The sequence below is a fragment of the Sphaerodactylus townsendi genome, linkage group LG02, assembly GCF_021028975.2.
Source record: "Sphaerodactylus townsendi isolate TG3544 linkage group LG02, MPM_Stown_v2.3, whole genome shotgun sequence".
Classification (NCBI taxonomy): Eukaryota; Metazoa; Chordata; class Lepidosauria; order Squamata; family Sphaerodactylidae; genus Sphaerodactylus; species Sphaerodactylus townsendi.
The window spans coordinates 66,797,494-66,807,120 of NC_059426.1; positions in this window are offsets into that span (position 1 = coordinate 66,797,494).

The window sequence follows — 9,627 nt, forward strand, 5'->3', positions numbered from 1 at the left end:
TGACCACACCCCAAAAGCCAACCTGACCCTTCAAAGGATAGGACCTTTTGTCACTTACTTTTTCCACACAAGTAATCTATTTTAAATCTGCCATACTACTAGTCTCATTTTTAGGGTTCTGCCAACAGGCTCTGAAATACCTCTCTCCTCACCTCTCCCATTTTGTACTTAAAATCTATTCCAGTGTGGAGTTCTGGGGAACTAAAAAGTTTGCATGCACTATTTTGTGTTTTGGTTGCTCTCTCATAATGGCTTCATATAACCAGGGGCGAATCTAGGCAAACTGGAGCCCGGGGACAAAATCTGAGTTTGGTGCCCCCCCCACCCCAGGTATGGACGACCACCCTCCCCCACAATGACCAAACAATGATTTTTTACACCAGCTCACAAAACACCTCCCACCACCAGCAAAACATACATGGCTTTCTCCCCACCAACTCTCTTTCCTAATTGTGTCCCCACACCAACCCTATGAGGTAGGTTGTTAGCCTCAGAAAGAGCTCCAAGCCAGTGCAAGTGGGAATTAACTTTTAAGCATGTAAATCTCTCACAAGTCACCCCCCATCTGAAGGTTTACCAAGCAAACATCAGCATCATCTCTCACAAATCACCTCCTACCCCCAGCAAAACATACATGGCTCCCTCCCCACCACTTTCCTAATTGTGTCCTCACACCAACCCTGTGAGGTAGGCTGCTAGCCTGAGAAACAGCTCCAAGCCAGTGCAAGGGGGATTAACTTTTAAGCATGTAAATCTCTCACAAGTCACCCCCAAGGTTTACCAAGCAAACATCAGCATCATCTCTCAGAAATCACCTCCTACCCCCAGCAAAACATACATGGCTCCCTCCCCACCACTTTCCTAATTGTGTCCTCACACCAACCCTATGAGGTAGGCTGCTAGCCTGAGAAACAGCTCCAAGCCAGTGCAAGTGGGAATTAACTTTTAAGCATGTAAATCTCTCACAAGTCACCCCCCCATCTGAAGGTTTACCAAGCAAACGTCGGCATCATCTTCAGTTCTGCTGCTGCTTCTGGGCTCCCTGCTCAGCTTGCCTTTTTCTGTGCCTGCCGGCGCCCGGCTGCTGGGAAGAAGGCTTCTGAGTAATGCCACACTTAATTTAAGGCGACTAAGGCATGCTGGGTTAGAGGGAGGGGAGGTGGAGCTCCCCAGTCCTGCTCCTGGGAGCCCAGTGGGACTTCTCCCCCGCCCCTGGACACTCCAGGCCACCGTACAGAGTGGGCGGGGCTACGACAGGCACTGGGAGCAGTTGGTTGCTTCAGTGCCTGCTTTCTAGGGCTTGCTCAATCCCTCGCTGTGTAGGAGGATGTTTTGGCGCCCCCCACGTGACCTCAATCGATGCGCCCGGGGACAAGGGGTACCCCATGTCCCTAGGCAGGAACGCCAGTGCATATAACTACTAGCCAAGTGGATGACAAAACAGACCTCTTGCAGGATTCAGAGGTAAATCTCATAGTGCTAAAACTCACCCTTAGCTATATCTATATCTATAAATGCAAAATACCACTGACTGACTCACTGACTGACTCATCAACTGAACTCAAAAATCACCAAACTTACAGAGTTGAAATTTGGCACACCAGTTCATTATGTGGTTTAGGTGCTCACTAAGAAAGGATATTTCAAAATATTCAGTTTTACTCGAGTTATTACACATTTACTGTTGTAACTGCTCATCTCTGGCCATCTGCACAAACATTCTAAGGGCAAACCAGCCCCTCAGTCCACAGACATGCTGCACGAACATTCTAAGGGTAACAGTTAAACACCACCAGCTTCAACAAACAGGCTGCAAAAAAGCATGCTGAATATCACCCCGAAGTTAACAGACAGGCTGTGAAAAAGTACTCCTCCACCCACCCTCACGTTAACAACACCACTACAGCCAAATACAATCAAAATAGATTACAAACCGCACTATCACCTTGGACTACTAAACATTTGTTGGGTTTTGCACATAAACATCAGATTGATTACTGTGCAGACAATTTTACTGCTCTCGGCCTCCGATCACCCTGTGCTTGGTGTCGTGCTCTGAAGTGTCGGGATGAGTCCCCAGGAATGTGCTGCAGTGGCGGTACAGTTCAGCTCCCTGCCCTTCAACCCTACCCTGAACCTCTTCACAGCCTTCTCACTCATCAGAATCCAATGGCAGAAAACTTCCTTCTTGCATCCCGAAAATACAATGGCTGCTTCCACATGACGTCTTTTGGAGCCCACCAGGTGAAAGAGAGCAATAACACATTGCATTAGAAAAAGACAACAACAGGAAGCTGCTGCAAAATATGCAAAAACAAACCCATCAGTCCACAGACAGGCTGTGAGGAAATATGCTGCATGTCACCCCAAAGTTCACAAACAGACTGTAAAGAAGTATGTTGAATGTCACCCCGAAATTCATAGAGAGGCTGTGAGGAAGTATGCGTAGTGAAGCACGGGTACCCTGCTAGTCGTAAATATACTCAAATAAGTTAGAGCCACTACAAAGGAGTGCCTTTGATTGCCCCTTCCTCAGCCATCTTACAGTCTTGGTGGTCATAACAAGCTTTTAAAACGACCTAGGTTGCTTCTGCATGGGTACAATTCTCCTTTCTGCTCTGATTGCTGCTATGAAAGCAAAGACGATGATTCTGTGCTTTCCAAGTCCACAGGCCTTACCCACTCCCACCCCCACTGCCACCACTGGCGAACTTTCTGACTTTTCAAAAAAATATTGGTAATCAGGTTATTGTTGTAGTGCTGGGGAAAAATCACAGCAGAGCTGAAGAAAAACCAGAAGATTGGCAACATCACAGTGATGTTGCATGGAAGCCAAAATTAAATCTGCTGCAATTGGGGGAGATGGGTGCAGAGCAAGAGCCCCATGCAGAAGCAACCCAAGAGGGTCCTGCTTGTCCTGTCAATTGCCAGACAAGATTATGTCCTTTTGACTGTGCCGTGAAGTGTTTTCCCAAGCCACACAATTAGGTACCCGTAACAGCAGTGATCAGTACCTTCACAGCACTTGGGCCTGTGCATAATAGCAAAGGGGTGCTTGCTAAACTCCCAGGGCAAGTATACTTTTCTAGTGAGTTTTGGCATGCTGTGCGTGTTTATCCCCAGACTTCTACTTCTTAGGGGCTCTTGCTGAGATTCTGATCTGCAGTGTTCACGTGCCTTTGATGTCAAGGTCATTGCCACTATGACAAGAATAATATCTGTTCAGAGAGATTTCTGAGGAGAACATACAAGACTGGAATTTATCCGTTGAAGGAAAAGGTCTACAAGTCTACCTTGGTCTACAAATATCAGAATGAGATCATGTTTCCTTACCTCATGATTCTTGAGAACACAGTGAAGAAGTTAGAAGAGGTTATTGCTCCCATTCACCAAAAACCAAGCCTGCGAGGTTTCACAATCGCCTGTCTCTCAACAACCAATTTTGAAAGACTTCATGAATCTACAGATCATGGCAGCAATAAATGATTATTCAAAAGTTTGTGTTAAGAGAAAATCATATGAAAGAGTTATTATTTTATCTTTCATTGGTCCAAAAAGGATCCATGTGGGAATAGCATATCTTTGAGTATCCCAGAACACTTCATCTGGCAGCTGAAACTGAAGTGATAAAGAATTCTGTGAAACTCAAAGGAATACTATTCTCACAGGTACCTTTGTTGGGCCATGAAAAGGTGAAATAATATATCTATCTTTTTTTTCTTTACTGTGTGTACTCCCACTACTTAAGAAAATTTGTATTTTCTATCCTTTAGGACCAACACAGACAATGCAAATAGCAGTTGCTGGAGCGTTTGCAGTGGATCTGACAAACAGTACTTAAGAAAAACACTTGAGGCAAGTATGTTCCTGTTTAATATACATGGCACCTATTTGAAGGGTAAAGGATGAAAGTTGCAAGACTGGCTTAAACTATTTGAGCAGGTTAACATATCTTAATGTCATTAGATAGTTGCAAAAGACAGGGCAAAACAGTTCAGGTCTTTTGATAAAACTGAGAATTCAGGAATGTGTGGTGTGTGTAAGCAGCTGATAATAACCTTGGGAGAGGAGGGTCACAGGTGTCACCAGATGACCACAAAATGACCCTGACTCAAGCAATCACTTTGTGTTTAGGGTGAGTACTCAATGCACATTCTGAATTTTCAGAAAACGCAACAGAGCCAGTTCCTCTCAAATTGCTGATGAGGAGGTAACTTTGTATCTGTATGACTTCCAGCTGTAGGTGAAGGTTCTTAAGATGAAATGGGTAGAAATTTTGTGTATCAGGTTTAGAATTTAAGGGTTACTATTTCATCTGCTGTTTGTAGGAACTAGGCCTAAGTCTGGGTCTAAGTTTGAATTCCCACTTGGGCCATGGAGCCCTGTGGGTGATCTTGGGCTAGTCATTTTATCCACAGAGTTGTGAAGAAAAAATGGGACAACCCCCTCCTGAACTCTTTGGAGATAGGTTGGGAATGAATGGATATAGTTAGCCAGCTACTTACATCAGTGTGTCCTACGGTTGCCCAAGGCTCTGGTGTTCCTGACCATAAACGCTGTACCTGTTACATTTCTCACCATTTTAAAAGCTAAATACTTTTGTCTAGAAAAGAGTTGGTAGTTGTAGGCTGATTGGTATAGATTTTGTAGGTATAGATTTTTTTATGGGGCAGTTCTGGGGGTGGGGTCACGCCCCCACCCACCCCTGGGGGCATTGCCACACCTTCCCAAGCCACCCGGGCCTCAGTTCTTATAAAAGCAGCTCTCCAAGGTCAGGCATGTGTAGCTAGGAAAAGTGGAGCCCGGCGCAAAATCTGAGTTTTGTGCTCCCCCGCATGGGCACCCACTGTGATGCTGGAATCCATCCCCAAACAGCATCACTTTCAATGGTGTTTAAACTAGGGAGCCCAGATTCTCCTTTTAAATCCACCTTAAAGGGAGAATCTGGAGTCCTCAGTTAAAACAACATTGAAAGTGATGCTGTTTGGGAGTGGATTCTCCCCCACCCTGAAACAGCATCACTTTCAATGTTTAAACTGGGGACCTCAGATTCTCCCTTTAAATCCATGCTGAAGGGGGTGGATTTAAAAGGAGAATCTGGGGAAATTGGGGGGGGGGGGTGCCTGCTGTTAGGGATGCAATTGTTAAGATAACTGCACCAAAATTTCAGGGTATCTTTAGGAGACTCTCCTGATGATACCACCCAGGTTTGGTGAAGTTTGGTTCAGGGGGTCCAAAGTAATAGATCCTCAAAAGTGTGGCCCCCATCTTCTATTAGCTCCCATTGGAAACAATGAGGGATGGGACACCCCCTTTGGGAGTCCATAACTTTGGACCCCCTGAACCAAACCTCGCCAAACCTGGGTGGTATCATCAGGAGAATCTCCCAAAAAATCTCTGAAATTTTGGTGCTGCAAGCCTAAAAACTGCGCCCCCTGCAGGCCAAAAACCAAAAATCACTAAAAATTACAAAAAACACAAACAGGGGGAGGCACTTCTGACATGTAATGGGGGGGTTGAACCCGAGGAACCTCCCCCCCCCCCACCTTACCTATGTCCTTGGTTGTAGGAGATTCTGTGGCTGGTATGGATTGGAACATCATTTGCTTTTGAATCATATTTGGAACTTTCCAGATTCTGCCCTGACCCCACTTTGACTAACAGATGTCTAGGAACTGCTTATGATTTGTGCATCAAATGCAATAAAGACACTGTGCATCATTTTTATAATTGCTCATAGTATGAAAAGAGAGGAGTAAGTGGAGTGGGCCTGTTTGCTTCACAAGCCACTGTATGTGCTCGTTTCAGAAAAAGAAAAATCTTTTACTGACTTCTTAAAAGCCACAGGCAAAGTATCTGTACACTCTTTAGTTTGCTTCTGTTCTTACACATATGCCTCATATCCATGTTTATGCAGGAAATAAGCTTCACTGAGTTTAATGGGTTTTACCCAGCTGTGCAGAGAGAGAGCCGGCATGGTGCAGTGGTTAAGGCATTGAATTAGGGCCTGAGAAACCCAGATTCAAATTCCCACTCCCACCTTGGAAGCTTCCTGGGTGACCCTGGGCCAGTCACACACTCTCACCCCTGATCTTGGCTAGTATTTGGGCAGAAGACCTCCAAGGAATACCAGCATCATGACATGGAGGCAGGCAATGGCAAGCCACCTTCCAGTGTCTCCCACCTACAAGGTCACCATAAGTCATCTGTGACTTGACAGCAATACACACACACACACATACATATACATGCAGATAATTTTAGGCTGGAGCTCAATTTAAAATGCATGATTTGCACAAAGAAGGTCTTGGGTTCAAGTTCTGACATCTCCATTTAAAGGACTTCCTTAGGGACCTACTGAAAATTGGAGCAGATAGTGCTGAAGGAAGTAGACCCATGATCCAACACAACACAAGGCATTGGGTGGGGGGTAGGGGACTGAGAAAATAATTGAGTTAATTTGGATCATTCCGGCCTTTCATTATTTTATATTTTCCCATTTGAATATAGCCCCTGTCCTTCCAACTATAACCTTCCAAGTGGGGCTCAAAAAGTTACTATTTCATAAACACATTCACCACTCTGTGCATACTTGTGGCAGAAATGTTTGGTACAGCTTAAAAGGGGCGGGGGGAGAGAACTTTTCCAGTCAATAAAAGTGTCCTTCCCTGCTGGCCGTTCTGAATGGGTGCTCGGTATTTGCAACCCTCCTTTTTATGTTGTACACGTTCCCATCTTCATAGCTCATATTCACATTTTATGTTTTCTCTGAGAGGATTAAAAAAGACCCTGGTGCTCATGATTGTCATTGGAACGGGTGGCACTTGAGTCACTGCAACCCTCCATTAGTATTACTGCTGCTGCTGAACATTTCATTTGCTCTGTTAGGATGCTCAGAACAGCCAGCCATCACTCTCTCTACCAAAAGGGAAAATGAAAGGCGGGGAGGGGGGAGAGAGAGAGAGAGAGAGAGAGAGAGAGAGAGAGAGAGAGAGAGAGAGAGTGTGTGTGTGGTGGACCCAGTGTGGAACCAAATGGGCCTTTAGTATTCGTCCTTCCTCCATTTTATTGTAACAACAGCCCAGTAAGGTAGGCTAGGCTGAGAAAGAATGACTGGCACAAGGTCACAAAGAAAAGTATAACTGGGATTTGAACTTGGGTCTCCCAGATCCTAGTGCATTACTGTGTTACGCCACCTCTCTCAAATTCATGGGGATTGGCTAGGATGAATGTCAGGTGGCAGTAGGGCAGCCAAGGTATGGCTAGAATCGTTTGGGAAGACCTGCTGCTGCCTGTGCTGGTACTTTCAGACTCAAGAGAAATAGCTGCCAGATGTACTGCAAACCTAACAGAGAATCTATTTCTGTCCTTCCCCCAGTGTACTTGGTTCTGGTGCTAAGGGCAACCTGGAGAAAAGAAAGCAGAGGGGCCAGGAAAGCAATCCTTCTGTTCCTCTGGGTGGCAACCTGCACGAGGCAGAGATGCACATCTTTTGGGTGCTTGGAACCCAAGGGTGTGTGTAAAATACCATCAATAGCAGCCAGCTTATAGCAATCCCTAGTGGGGGTTTTAAGGCAAGTGATTAAGCAGAAGCGCTTTGTCATTGCCTTCCTCTGCAGAGTCTTCCTTGGAGGTCTCCCTTCCAAGTACAGACCCTGTTTAGCTTCTGAGATCTGACTAGATCAGGTTATGCTATCCCATCCCACATCCCACTAGAAACCTACCAGTTGCTTTTTCGTATGATGAAAAAAGTCCAAGAGAAAATAGAAAGGGGTGGTGCTAGCTCGGCACTTTCTACAGTGGCTGAAACTCCCATCATGTCTCATGGGCCAATGAAGCTAAAGGGTATGCTGAAGACAGAGTAAAATCTTGTGCACTTTCCCTGCCCCTCACTGCCAAAGTTCCCTCTTCCCCCTTTCTTTCTTTGCTCCCTTTCTTTCTCTTTCCCCCATTTCTCTCCCTTTCCCATCTTTCACCCCTTTCCCTTCAGTTTCTCTCCCCACCAGTTTCAGTTTCTCTTTCTCTCTGTTCTCTCTTCCCCGTTCTTTCCCTTTCCCTTTCCATATTTTTCTCTTTCCCCATTTCTCTCCCTTTCCCCTATTTCTCTCTCTCCCTTTTCTCTCCCTTTTGCAGTTTTTCTCCCCCCAATTTCTCTCTCTTTCTCCTGTCTTTCTCCCTTTCCCACGTCTCTCCCTTTCCTGTTTCCCCCCATTCTCATCCTTCCACTCCTTTCTCTCCTTTTCACCATTTCCCCTCTCAACCCCCTTTCTCTCTGTCACCCCTTTCTCTGTCCCACCTTTTCTCTCTCTCTCCCCCTTTCTCTCCCTCACACCTCTTTTCTCTCTGTCCCCACTCTTCTCTCTCTTCTCCCCTCTTCTCTCTCTTGTCCTCCCCCTTTCCTTCCCTCCCCACACCTTTCTGTCTGGATGGAAGATACACTACTAAGTGGTTTTGTGTGAGAACAAGATCTTGGGATATGGGTGGACAGTAAGTTAAATATGAGTAGCCAGTGTGGTGCAGCAACAAAAAAGGCTGATGCAGTCTTGGAGTGTATCAATAGAGGCATAACATCCAGATTGCAAGCAGTTGGGGGGGGGGGCAGTTTGAGGCCTCGGGCACCATTTTCTATTGATAAACCCCTTCATTTAAGGTTTGAAGATCAAGACCCGCACCTTTAGTTGTGTCCAGAGACAAACCGGGAGCCAGTATAGGTGGCCCAAGACTGGAGTGATATGGTCCCTATGACCCGTTCCAATCAGCCTCCCAGCTTTGATAGTGTTCTGTATCAAAGGAAGTTTCTGGACAGTTTTCAACAGCAGCCCCATGTATAGCACATTGCAGTAACCTCATTTAGATGGCTGGTGGAATGGTTGCAGTTTGGTCCAGGTTCTGTAATATGTAGATGAGCATGATGAATTTCTTTATAAGAGGCTGAGATCAGGTCTTTGCATAACCTGGAGGATATTTCTAAACTCATTACAAGTGGGTAAGGAGAGTGCTTTCCTGCCCAGGTCTGATAAACTGAAGATCTGACTTTCAAGAGCTGTTGCTTCAACAGTTCCACCATCCTGCATGACCAGCGGTCTCCTTCTGGAATTTTTAAACTGGTAATTGACATTGTGACATACAGTTTTATCAGTATGTTGATATGTCAACTTCCCATTTTTAAAGAGTTCAAAATATCCCCCCAGTGAAATCTCAGACTCTCTTTTCACCTGACATGGAAACTAAAGGAGAATGATATTAAGCCTCCATGCTTACACTATCCCTTGGAAAGGTAGTTCCTAGGGGCTCTAACTGCAACCCATTTCTCCCTCCTCCCACGCTGCATTGCATGGGAACCAGAAGGTCCACAAGATAAGATATGATTCAACAATGTTTGACAAAGTTTTGTAAGAGAGGTTTAGGCGAGGAGGATCTGCTTCCTCCCTTAGCACCTACCTCAGAGCATGCTACCCTACACTGTTAAATGGTTGAGCCTAATATCTCATTGGTAGGATGCCCTCTAGTGTTGAAGGCACTAAATGACTTAGTGCACATTTGTCACAAGTCAGCTGCAAATATTCTCTCTCTCAATACTCTTTTCAGGCTGCAGTAACTTCTTGGTCAGCTAGTACCTCTACACCA